General features: G+C 38.5%; 1 protein-coding gene across 2 annotated transcripts in view; it reads right to left on the bottom strand.

The window, feature by feature from the left end:
• Positions 1 to 14,250, bottom strand: part of SYT1 (synaptotagmin 1) — a 129,514-nt gene that overhangs the window by 52,831 nt on the left and 62,433 nt on the right. The gene's annotated exons all lie outside the window — the stretch shown is intronic.

Raw genomic sequence — 14,250 nt, 5'->3', positions numbered from 1 at the left:
TTTCCTCCTTCCCTTCAGGCAGAACGGTATCTCTAGGGGGGAAACAAGGTTGCTTTTGAGACAAGAAGAATCAGGTTACACTGAACAGTCCAATAAAGCATTTCAGACAGCAATATTTCTCTTTCAAAGACGGTGGTTCTTATGGCACATGTCTGTTTCCACAATTTATTCTGGCAGTAGAGTATAAAGTACATTTCTATCCAGACATATCTCTTTGGTTCCAGTGTTTCGTTCGAATAAATTGGAAGGTTGGTTGTGGAAAAGTTTTGGGGGTGTATCCAAGCCTTTTGTTAAGACGCTGGGTAATTTTTTGCAGGAATTATGCACCTTTTCCCTGTACCACAAATGCAAAAAGAACATGCCAAATTACCAGGTTCAAAGACCCAAGGGGAAAGAGGCAAAGCCAGAACCTTACCTAAAAAGCTGGGGGAACACTACAGAGAGCAACTGGATCACATACTCATGGATGTAGTGGGTATTTCCTAGAGAAAAGACAGACTGTGTCCTAAGGACTTTACCATCCATGTAAAAGGAACCAAAATGTTCCTTTCCAACTGGAAGCTCAAGCTTCCAAGTCATTTAAGAGAAACTGAACTTATCCACTAAGCCAAATTTTCAGCATCAGTGGCAGTTCTTCTCTCAATAGCTCTTACACGCAATCACTTTTTATCCAGGTTTGGATAAGCATCTGAAGTATACCCATCTGAAGGATGCATGCCAGATACTCAGCTATACTTCAGAGTTTACAACTTCCTCCCTTATGAAAAGGTGTGTGGGCTTGTCTCAGAAGACTTCCTCAGGGACGGAGGATTCTTTGTTGTTCCCAACAAAAGACTGGAGTGGTATATATAAGAACAGCATCGTGTAGTTATTGTTCCTTTTAATTTTAAAAAACTTAAAAACTGCAATAATAATGCAACACCTATGAAGCGACAGACTCTGAATTATTACAAGTTGGGACTGAGATCCAGGGATTGTAATAGATAGTTCCCTGCAAAACATCAGCTCAGTGATCATCAGTGATCAGAAAACACACAAAACAAACACAGTTATGTATAATTACGAAATGCTCAGAGAGAACACAACAAAATAGTTCATGATGTTAAATGTGTGTATCATATATAAAAACGCTGTCAGAATGCACATGTGCCAGTATCTTGAAAACTGGTGTGGTTATGGTGTCATCCCCACCTCAAACAAGATATGATAGAATTGGGAAAGATTCCAAGAAAAGCAGCAGGAATGATCAAAGATATGACACAGCTTCTGCTGAAGAAACAGCTAAGTAACTTAGGACTCTTCAGGCTGGAAAGGGGCTGGTGGGGGAGCAGTATCTTAGAGACCTCTATCTGACCCAGGAGGGCTATAATGATGTTATGACATTGCTCAAAAGAAGAGACCCTAATATCAGAAAATTTACATTTTTAACTCATACCTAGAATAACCTAAGATGTCTTTCACAGCATGGACTACACTTCTGTGGAAGGAATTATTATTCCTCCCTGTCTGCATATACTGCTATAAATCCCAGCATAGATTCAAGTCATGGGAATACGGATTTCAGCCATGCAATCTGCATAGCTCATGCTAGGCTCTAACTGAGCCTGCAATGGCACAGTGACTCCAAAACATGCTCCTGTTCCCCTGACATTCAGTTTTGGAAGTCCATATTGGCTAGACTTATGGTGAAGTTGATCTATCACTGCAGCTTGTTCAGAACGGAAGAAATCAATTGCTTATTGATTTGTGTTATCATGATCACAGCTCACCCAGCCACTCAGTCTTCTCTGCGGTCACTGTTCTATTACATGGTAGACTTGGTTTAAATTAGCCTGGTTGATTCATGGGGCTCTGAATAAGACTGAAACAGGGTATATTTGAAAGCTCGTTTTAGTCCCCCATCTTAAGAGACTCTGTACTCACATATGACCCGACATTCAAGGGCTCTGCCCTCACCTCTAGATTCACTAGGCAGAGTTTTGGTCGTAGCAGCATGGGAACTTCTATTCCGTTGTATTCCTCAGAAACGTACCTCACTTGACAGACTATCTAAACACCTATTTTGGAAGGCACTTTTAAATCAATGTCATGCTTCTAATTGTTCCTTTGATTGGGGTTTGGTTGTTTTTTGGGGTTTTTTTGTACTTGTGTTGAGACTAGAGTGTGTTTAGCAAGCATTGGAAAATGGTGTTAGGATTGTTGTTTCTGATCTGAGTCTTCAGCAGAGGCTGGAGGAGGTACTTTACAAACACAGTTATTGCCACGGAGAGCAACACCTCTCACCAGCCTTTCTCCATCTGTAATCATGTTGTGTTTCTGTGCAAATACCACAATTGTCTACACAAAAGAGTAATGCATTTTTAGCCTCTTTTAATGTAATTTTAGCTGCAGGAAGCACAGAGAAAAAGCCAGCATCATGTAAACAACCGGTTTTCCATAGATCACCAGCAAGCCATGGGAAATGGCAGCAGATGATGGGCTCATTCCAGTGAATAACTTGAAGAAAAAGCATAGGTACCTCTTTAAATGCCTACAGAATCACATTTAATACTTTTTTGTCATTATTTAAATCTGTATTAACTGCATTTCTTCAATATTTCCTGTACTTTTAACAATTTCTCTTTGCATGACTGCCACAAGTTTTCTGTTCCTAAGTTTTTTTTTTTATTTTTTAAATTTTAAAAGTATTTGTCAGGCAAAATACTGCAAGTGGCAGTACTGCAATGAAGCAACAAAAAGCAATCACTAGAGGTGTGGTTTGCAGGAGATAATTACAAACCCCTGCAGGGCTACAAGGTACAGATGAGTGCTTCTGGTATGGTGATTACCTCATGGAGGTGCCTTATTGTTATTATGAATTTCTTTCAGCGCTATGTATAAATAATTTATGTTAGTAAATTACTTTGATCTCTGATGGAAACTGTAAGTTAGTGTTAGAAACTTCCAGCTGGGAGGTTCATAGACATTAACCTATTCATGTATAATGCCTAAACACCAATCAAAAGACTCTCTCCATCTAGGCAACTTCAGAACTTCATTACATTTAAAGAGGATGCAATGGAGCAGAACATAAATGACATAGACAGCACTGCTAACACTTCTTCAGCTTAGAAAAGGCTATTTGAAGTCCTGTTGAGAACCCGCACTTTTTGGAGATGACTCTAAGCGACTCCTGCCTATCTCATATTTACTCTCATATTTGTCAGTAGTCATTTTTGCCTTGACAGTACACTCTCCTAATGAGCTACAGAGAAAAATGCTATTTATGCAGATTACTCTCATTTGCACTGCAGAATCTCTAACAGTGATATCTATCTTCTTAATATAAACATTCTCCGCATTTTTGTGGAAGATATTAGGAGAAAGTTGATGCTTGCAGCTCTCTTGGTAAAACAATACCAAAATAATGAGCCACAGCACCATATGCTTTGTCCTAATTGGTTCTAAGACTCCAAAATAGTCAGTAGAGGAAGGATATAAACACAGTGAGGTAGTTTTCCAACTTCAATTTTGATTGTTGATATTTGCATAAGCCTGAGAGAAACACAATAGGACGTGGTTTATGGGTGAAGACCCAAAATACAATCTTCCACCAGTCAATATTTACAATGGAAACTCATAATGTTCACTGTATAGTTTTTGCACCAATGAAAATGTTTTAAAACTCTGTGGAGAAAACAGGGACAGCACAAAGGTGGGTTAAAAGCTAAATTAGAGTCTTTCAAAGTCAGGAAACCCAGGTAAACTGTAATGACAGAATCTCTAATCTTAACTCCCACGTCCATGGGCTTCAGACAGTTTTGAGGCCATTGTATTCTGTCTACGCATAGAGATCTCAAATCTAACAAATTCCTTCTCTTGGCAGGTAAGCCACAAATACACTGAGCCGCAAAGATGTCACAATAATACTAGTATCAGAATCACATGGATGCAGAAATGGAGGGCATAGACCGGCCACAACTTCAATTAAGCCATCATAGCAAGTGGGCAGAATTAGCAACCCATACACATAGCTGGGATCTACAATTGGGAAAATATTGCTCCTCCACACCCCCCAGTACAAACTGATCATACTGGGAGAAGGAAATACTGGTTTGTTGGGCTCCCCCTTTTTCTTTAAAGCTGAAATTGCATTGCCACAGCAGCTGTTCTTAACATTACCAGTTTCCAAGGCATAGAATTTTTTATAAATACATGGTTAAAGAAAACAGCAGAAAATTTCAAACCTGCAATAGGTACAATCAGGAAAGAAAGACATTTTTCTCTTATGCTTGCAAATCAGGGACCAGATGACCCCACAATATGCAGATGATTCTGCCACAATTAGGCAAAGGAGTGGGAAGTGAGCAAGAAGCTCTTAAAACTCAGTTTGCGTAAATAGGCTAGAGATACATGGTGCAGCAGGGAAAGATAAAGGAGAACTGGAAAGAGAAAGAAAAGCTGGAGCTAATGTGTCAGCCCTTTATTATAGCACTTTTGGAGACTATCACAATGAATATGTATGCACACCAAGTATCACTGTACCCCAAAGTAGTAGTCTATGAACTACTTTTGGGATGAAGTACCGAGAACGAATAGGAGAGGCAGAGTTCTCCCCAAACTTTTCAATCAAAAGGCTGATTACAGAAGTAGCTATTTCAGACTTGCAAAATGTTAACTATAAACCCAGCCAATACAAACTTTAACAACTAAACCATTAATCTGACAAGCAGAATAATTCTTCTGCTGTCTAAAAGGATTTCATGCCCATGAATGGAGCAGCCACACTGTTACACAGCTAGCAGGAAATAGGTGCTCAATGCCTCTGGAGATAAGGAAGAACCTTCTTCATGACTATACCTACTGCACTTTTGAAGAAAATATTTTAAAACAATAAAATATCAACAGACAAGTGCCCTCCTGCATGTTTCAAGGATCAGTCTTTATTTGCGGGAATAACCCACTTGTCTTCCAAAATGGAAGTACAGAGTGTCTGTGATCAAAAGTCTCTCCTGTTTCCTTTTACTAACATTATTTCAGAAGTGCCTTCATAGGTTATACCCTCTTCAAATGTGCAAACTTGCCCATAAAAGGAAGCTCCTGTTAATGTAAAATGTTCAGTTACAAGCCACATAACAAGTAAATTAAGAAGCAAAGCAAAGTGAAATAGGTTACAGCAGGAGATCTCGGAAGAAACAGAGAGTTCTTGAGGCAAAGATCCAGAGGGCTCATTTCCAATGCTGTAAAAAAGGGACTAGCAGTGACAACAGGCTAAAGAAGAGATGGAAAGGAGACTGATGCTAGGTGAACAGAGAACAGAAATAGAAGCAAAGGTCCATGAGGTAGGTTTTAAAAGGGAGAAGTTTTAGGGCAGACAGGGAACAATCTTTCAAATGAAGTGAATTTATTAAAGGTATCAGGAGGTGGTATCTGTAGGGATACAGTCATGGTATAAAGTAGGAATGAGGAAGAGCCAAAAGAAACGGTTTAATTGCATATTCCTTTTGACTGATTTCCCTACTACAGTCCTACTCTCTGACTCCTTTGTGATAGAACTTCTGCTTGCCAGCACTACTTTTTACCTTTGCTTAAAGCGAACAGACCTGGCAGGTTCTTCTTATGGAAATAAAATCTATTTTTTTTTTTCTTTTTTTTTCTCCCCTCTGAACAGCTCTACTTGACATAGAAATTCTTCACAAATCTCTGTCTTCTTATTGCAATATATATATAGAAAGAAAGTAGACTGCATTTCTTTTAACTGCCCTAATTATGTAATATTCTCCAACGCAATGGTAAATCGGACTTGAAAGCAATGATTTGAACCAGCCAATGTTATTACAAAATTAACAAGTCAGGTTTTGTCAGCTTCCTCCTTTCAGTCCCCTTCATTACATTTTTAACTGTTTAGAGAAAGCACTTCTATTACTGCTTTCTAAAAAGCAGAGGACATGGAAAGAGAAAACACTGTTATTAGTAGAGAATGACACTTCACGGTCATCAGTTTAAAAGCATTACAATCAGCTGCCTCTTGCAAAATGAGAAACGCTGTGGCTGAAGGCACTTGAAATCAAAGATCAGCAGAAACGCAGTCATTGATTTCCAAACAAGAGACTATGCTACCAAACATACTGAGTTCTTAATTAAACAACAAGAAAATGAATTTCTTAAATAAACGTGAAAGGGAGGAATGAATTAAAAGAAACATATACGCCCAAACATCATAGCCTGTTTTTCTGTAACTCTTTGCCTACCCACAAATGCTTGCAGCTGGCTGCTCTGCTTTAATGATTGTATCTTGCTCTATTTTGCCACTTGGCTTCTCCTCAGCTCCTGCCTGATCATATTTCTAAATGTCACTCATGTTTATGCAGGCCAGTGCACAAAACAAAATTAATTTAACTGAATGGCACATTAATATTATTACTTTTGACAGCATGGAAAACTTATTAACTATAGCATGTCACAAGGCTAGTCTTCTAGTGAGTAGTCTAAGTACAACATTGAAAGGAAATGTAATACATTTGAAAGATTTTTTTTTTTGGCTTATCAGACACTGTGAGAAGTCAAATCACAAAGCTTTTCCATAATTACTAGAATATTATATGTGCATTGCCGTGACTTTACAGAAAATCCTTGTCCTCCTGTGATAGGGTACAGGAAGACAGTACAGTACCCTTGATTGATTTGAAAACATCTCTTGTAGTAAGCATGGGCACCTTAATGCTTAGTTAATGTTAGTTTCTACTACCAAGAGTGTCTTACTTTCCAAAAGCAATTGACTCCAAAGCTTTAGACTATGGATTGAAATTACAAAATAGATCCATAAATATACAGGGTTCGTAGACAGCAGAGAACTGTAATTAAGAATCAACTCAATTACCAATTTCTTACTTGTAAGATGTACCACTGGATGGGGTATTGTATTAAAAACCTGGCATGAACAGAGTCCTTGCTACAATGAACATACGTTATCAATTAATGAAAGACAGAACAAACAGATTAAACAAACCAGTAGGTGGGAATGATTGGCATGATGGAATGAGTAATCCTCTATGGCTGCCGGTAAATTCTGCTGAAATTCAACAGCCCCAGGGAAAGATTACCAGGTGAATTCAGTGACTCCATTACTGAAGCTATACAATATATTTCTATTTGATCTGCAAGAACCACAAAGAGAAATTCACAGAATCACTAAGGCTGGAAAAGACCTGTAAGATCAAGTCCAACCATCAACTAACACCACCATGCCCATTAAACCATGTCCCATAATGCCTCCTCCACACATTCCTTGAACACCTATTCAGTGGAATAGGTGTAATTGAACACCTAATTCAGTGGAATTTGTGGATTACCTTTGTAGCCAGCTACCTTCTTCCTTTTCCTCTGTAACAAACTATCAAGACAAAAAGGCTTTGCACCTCATACCAGTCTCAGCTACGTTATAAATAAATGGTTACTTTTGCAGTGACACTAACACAGCCTTATTCACCCAGCTCCTGTGGATATATGTCCTCCTTTCTCTCATCTCTTGCTTGCTGCAACACCAGTTCAGCTTTCACGTTCCTCCGTAATATCCCCCAGCACCACCTTGAGCTCCCTGCTATGACCCCAATCACAAACCCCACAAAATACAGCAGCGTCCTCCAAAATATCCTAAATTGGCAATTAGGCAAGAGACAGTATGTGATGTGGCTGTTTTAAATCTAGAAACTTGCTGGTTAGCTAGCAGTGAGCCAAACAGAACATGTAAGGACCTGGCAAGTGCTCATGGGTTTCTCTGAACAGGACAAGAATCTGAATATCTATCCTCTTTCAGCCACTGGTTTCCATTAAATTTACAGGAGCTTTCTTGCCATGCTCCCCAGCTTCCAGGGCATCATGCAGCACAGTTGCGGGCCAAAACCAGCTTGTGCCTTTATTGTCACAAGAAGGCAACTCAGCCATACATGCAGGTCAGGACCCTCACTGCACTGCAGCCACAGTGATGACCTGGAAGGGACTGCAGACCAGGGGACTGCACAGCAAGCTGAAAAGGAACTGGATTTGCTAATGAGAAAACCACAGACAGCTGATGTAAGTTAACAGCTGACAGGTGAAGTCTTATGACAAGACAGTTCTCCACCTGTAATTTCTCAAGATGAAGACGACTTCCCTTGATGTATAATTTCACCCAAGTCAATGTCATCTTTTATTTCCATTCACTGCTTCTGTGCTACAAGCACAGGCAGGATTTGAAATCTCTTTCTGTATCATCGCTCTTCATTTGGAAAGTTTTCTTCCATTGTCCTCTTTTACTAATTTTTGTACTGCAGATTTTTCCAGAGCATCCAAACTGCCTAAAAATATGAGATGGGGTAAAGGATGTGAAGCTGGAAAAGAGGCAAGATGAAAACCCTCAAAAAAGCTCAGAGCCTCTCTTGTTCTAATGCTTCCTAGTTTCAGGGAAGTCAGAAATATGTAAAATACTCTCTCAGAAGATTTCAATGTTCTTGTCTTTGGTTCCAGTTGAAATGAAGAAACTAATACATGCCTCCTTCTACAACGCCTTGCATTATATGTTTCAAGTTCAGCTCGTTAAATATCTGTGCTCAGATCAACAATGAGTTCCTTCTAACTAGTGTAATATATTAAAATCTATTGACTTACCCTTACCAGGCTCATATCCACTTCTTAAACTAAACATTCAAAAATATATTTTTATGAAACTACTGAAAGATATTCAAGTTTTTGGATAAATACATACTGCCAAAAGCCTCTTTTATTGCTTCACTTCCCCTGGCTATTTCACTTTGAAAAACTCTCTTAACACATTCTTTAGGAAGACAAGACAGCTCATCAAAGGTCATCATAGCAATCAGTACCACACACTGAATTTCATTAATCTCTTCACTGAAAAGAAAGAGGTCACCGCAGTCATGTATAAAAATCTAGGAAAGAAGACTGCACTTATCATGAGACCTCTGGCTCAATGATGTTCATTTTTAATACATCTTAGACCACAAGGGAAATTCCAGAAGAGTGGAACAGTGCTAATGTTATGCCCATCTTACCCAAAAAAAGGCCAAATTGGATGAAGGCGGTATCTATCAGCCATTTGCCTTTTATTAAACCCAGACGAAACAAAGGAAGAACTCATAAAAGTTTCCATTAATGATGGTTTAAAGGATGTGAAATATAATGAATGTGAAGTCACATGGTTTCATGGAAAACAGGTCTTTTCAACTAAAATCATACTCACTCTTTGATGAGATTGTAGATGTGGTTGATTATGGAAACATGCAAAAATTTTTTTTGTCCTGTTCAAGGTCTACTGCTGTTTTTATAGATGTGGAAGATATTTCTGCTGATAAAGTAAGCAGGTGATACAAAAATTATCGTAATGATAAACAATAATGCAACAGGTTGGTCAGAGAGAAAGTTCTAAATCTTAGCTGTAACCAGTCACAGAGAGTCAGTCACATTTTCATACAGCCAAAAGCAAAAATTCTACATCCTAAGACAAAGAACTCAAGACTATTCCTAAGTATCTACTGAACCAGGAAATATATCTTACAAGGCAGTGCCTCCTGCTGAGGATTTAGGGTCATAAGCTACAGACCACGAACTGCTAGTGTAATGCTGTGCAAAACATTCAATAGTAGAGGTGAGCAGAAGTAGCTGGTGTCTTTGCCTGTCTGGCAAAGATGTAAAGTATACTGCACACAGTTCTTGTGTACGTATATTTTTTTTAAGATGCTGAAAACTGCAAAGAAGGTAAAAAGTCACAACTCTTATTGGAAAAATGGAGAAAAAACCTGATTGCAAAAAACACAAAAGATGAATTTTTGCAGCTTTCTGAAAAGTGGATTGGAAGTGACTTGATTACACTGCATAAGTACTATAGAGAAGAGGAAGCATCATGTATGATGCTTGAATCTATTGAAGAAGGGCGTAACAAGAATCAATGACTTGGAGTAGAATCCAGTAACATCCGAATAACAAATAAAGTACACATTTTTAACAGAGATATAAAGTAACTGCTGAAGCTATAAGGGATGTGGTAATTTCTCCATCTACTGATGTCTTAAAATCAGTAACTTGCAAACTCTTTGGGTTTGAAGACCCTTGAAGAGTTTTCCAGCGGAGGTGCAAAGCTGCCTGTAATGAATGCTGGTCTACTGTCAGCAGCCTTGTCTTCGTATCCTTTCTCAGTAAGGTCTCACACAGAATTTTCCAGTGGAATTTCCACAAAAACTGATTAGATGATATTAAAATGTGTCATGGGAGACTTGTTTTTGGGGAACTTCCACTAAAAGCGTGCAGGATATTGCTGAAAGTCAGGATGCCATGAGGAAATCTGAGCTTTTGGATTTTGCAGTCTATGGCCAGGTAGCCATGAAAAATGCCATGGACTGAGAATCAGAGGTTTCCTAGCTCCTTGTTCCAAAACTAAGCAAGGTCTAACTGTCAGGCTTGTAAGGGGGTTTCCTTGTGCCACCTCCCTCCCAACTTGGCCAGAGGAACACTACTATCTCCTGGATGCTGCCTGTTTCCTAGATTGAGTTTGATTACAGGAGGTTCTTTAAAACATTCCTTGAAGATCTAGGAGTCCTCTGGATTTAGGGCAGACAACCTCACCTCATTTAGAAAAATATGCAATTTGATAGGAAATAGTAGAATTTCTAAACAAAACAAAGGTTTTTGAAATGGGAGATTTTTTTCTGCAGAAAGAAAAATTAATGTTAGCTAGTCTAGGCTCAATGCAAATAAAATAGATAGATTTAAAAACCTGTCATCCTCAGCGAATTGTAAGAGCTCATATAGTGGTGCCTTCTGGTAATAAACCCCTGGAATCAATGAACAGGTGGGCTAAAAAGTCTAAGGAGCATGTCCCAATGTTTATACACAAGATAGTCACAGCTTTGTATTTAGTGATTGTGCTTGAGGATGATTAACAGCTAGTTTTCATGAAAGGGAACATATAAACAGGGAAGTTTCAGAGTTTTAAATTCTTACATAATGTGAGCAGTGTTTGTGCTTGCAGGAACTTACGCCAACTCTAGAACTCTACAGCTGAAATCCAAGCAGGAAGCCAATATTCTCAAGTCATTCTGGAACATATGATTGCTGCAGCAAATCTAGTAGAGCTTAATTAAAATCTGTTCTCACTTACAATTATAATCTATCAGAAAATATCAATTTTTGGATTTTATGTTTTTAATCATTAAAGTTGTAACTTTCAATACACTAAATGTGCATACTTTTCCTTTAGGCTGATGGAGAAAACTGAAAGCATACAGTTCTCCATTAAGAAACCAACTAATAGGTTAGTATCACAGACATACATTCTGAAGAAATAATCATGTCTTTAAGAGATTTTAAATAATTTAATGATTTAAAGGGTATTTAGAAAAGTATGATTCTATATCTAGAGAAACATCATCATTTGCCATATCAAACTGCAATGAGACAAATTGGTCCTCATTGTAAAAAAAGGAGGATGGGGAAGCATGAGCATATTTGGATGGCACACGAAGTTACAGGTGGGTTTTTTGGAGGGCTTTGACGTATTGTCATATACGTTAATGTTAAGAGTGATAGAAGAAGAAAATGCAAGGATGAAAATCTACTATGACAAGAAAGAAATCATGGGTTACAGAGAAGTGTTGTGGAAGAACTGCAACTCTTACTTTGTGTCACAGAATTGTAATAGTTGTACCTATTTTCTGTACAATAAGTACAAGCAAAAAAATTAGAGTAATCAAAATTAATTCAAATGACCCACATCTCCTGGAAAACGTGCCTGCTCTAAAACATCACAGAAAATTAATGTTCGACCTGACTGATTAATGTGGAAGTCTGAACGAATAAAAACACTTTCAGCATAATTCGCTGCTATCTAATTCTGGGCTGGGCATTAACAGACAGGGGATGTCAGCTGCAGACCTCAGGGCACTCACATGAAAATAAGCTGCTGCCAGTTTCGAAGCCTGAGCTTCACTCATCAACAGAGATCCTCCTGTTAATTTTCACAGTTACTGAAGAAGATATGGAAAAACAAAGGTAAAATAACTAGATTCCAGACAACCCAGTAGCTCTGAAGATTACCAGAAGCAATTTAAGCAGCACCTAAAATTGGTTAAGGATCTAACGGGAAGCTCAGGTGCTGTCCATGCCACTGAGAAGCTGCAGCGCCATGTTCTATGCCAGTGGCATCAAAAGCAAGTTATAAACCCCACATAATGGTAATTGTTTAGGGAATGACTTAGGTTAGAATTTTATGGCAAGGTCTCTGTCTAAGAAGAGATTTGAACTCAAGGTCAGCCACAAGTGGAAAAAGGCACTAGAGAAGGGTTCCCAAATTTAGTTGCCATTATCAGTGACAGTGGAAGTAGCAATAACTCCTAATTCTGTTCTGTTGTAGGTGAACGCATCCAGCCAATCACGGAGCAATAACATACCACTTCGAACTCTCTTTCTCACTGCTAGTTTGGAAACTCCTGCCTTTGGCACTATTTCTATAATTATAATTGAAGACATAATGCTCAAGGAAAATGTCTTGGCCTCCATGTCACTGGATTCTGTTTCAGGTATTTCACTTCATCTAATGCTTGGCCAGCAAGAAGCATAGACAGACAGTATCTGGGTTCAAAAAGGAGATCAGAAATGAATTTCATCTCATGACTGTAGGTCAAAGTGAGCTGTGTTCTGCACGAAGGAGACAGCAGGAGTAGTAATTCTGTGGCAGTGGCCATACTCAAGCCCTTCACAGAAAAAAGTCCTGCTCTGGAAATGCTGTCAGTGGAAAGGACAGAACAATTACAGTACCACTCCACCCATCTAGCGAGCGAGCCAGCCAGGCAGCCATCTGAAACAAAAATTCCCAATTAATGCAGTTAAAGGCCACTCACAAAACTACTAAATCTGCACAAAAGCTTCCATCACAGAAGATGCATCATAAAAGAAAGATGTATTTCTGCTCTGTACTCAGGTCTACATTTTATACACACACATACACACAGAGTGAGAATATGCTGAGAAGTGAGGAGGTGGAGTGATTCACAGAAGTTTGATCTCTGGTCAACGTAGACACTAAAAAGCAACAGCAGCTTTATTTAGATCGTGAAGGCTAAAAAGTGCAGCTTAATTATTAACTAACTGACTCACTCAAGTGTATAGAATGAAGGTAGATGTTAAAAAAAGAAAAAACTAAAAGAATAAGAAACTGAGAGATCAGTCAGCATTTTATGATTTTCTTCCTTCGTGTGGCCAGCGCTATGAAAGTGGGGAGAGACAGATAGAGAGAGGGAGAGGAGAAATGGTTTGGTTTGATCTTTAGACAGTGGCATCATTCTTGGAGTAAAATTCCCCACTATTAGAATTCCAGATGACAGAGAGGTTAAAAAAATTTGAATTGTATAGCACCAACATTGTAAATGTTCATGCTCAGATAAGGTACAGAAAAGCATTTATATCTATCTTGTTAATCTCTTTAAATCTTATGTATGACGTAGAGTTACCTATGAACATCCCAGAATAATGTGTGATTGAAAGTGAAAGACTAGCCATAATCAGTCCTTCAAAAAGAACTGTGTGTATGTCGTAGACTGCAAGATCTTAAAAACAGGAAATGTCAGTTCTCTATTAACCTACAAGGGAAGAATGCATAAAATGCAGAAACAGAGATATTCTATGAAAAGGGTTTTTTCTGCAAGTTACTCTTTTGCATAACAGCCTCCTGCCCAGACTGAATTAGACATAAACAAGAGAAAAAGGCTATGCTATTCCAAAGGTTTTTAGAATCTAATTTAAATTATCATGTCCTGAGTGTTTCTCTAGTTATGATGATAACAATCACAGAGTAAGCTGCAGAAGGCCACAGAAAAGAAAGAGGGAAGAAGTACAGGGTTGATTGCACTAAAACGACCCAGCTGCATCACCTGTAACACACCAACAATGCACCAGCCAATGCGAGGAATTTCTTTGGTCTTCGGTGGAAGGCTGAGTTTGGTGATACAATCAAACAGGTAACTGTGGAACGAGTTATCATTGTCTGTCGTCTATTTAGCCTAGAAATAAGACCTAGTAATACATCCTAAATTCAGGTACTCTACCTCTGAAAAATATCAGCATAAAACTAATAAAAGCCTAATACCACCAAACTGAAAATCAGTATTATGGTCTAGAGTCTAACCGTGATTTCTCTAAAATAAGGGCATTTGGTGCTAATTCCTGTCACAGGTTCAATGCAAAGTGCTTCAAATGCCGGTTAAGCTCATTTTTAAACTAAAC

This window comes from Gavia stellata, chromosome 4 (genome assembly GCF_030936135.1).
Source record: "Gavia stellata isolate bGavSte3 chromosome 4, bGavSte3.hap2, whole genome shotgun sequence".
NCBI classification, from domain to species: domain Eukaryota; kingdom Metazoa; phylum Chordata; class Aves; order Gaviiformes; family Gaviidae; genus Gavia; species Gavia stellata.
The sequence above is the reverse complement of the archived record's forward strand: the minus strand, read 5'-3'. Positions and strand labels throughout refer to the sequence as shown.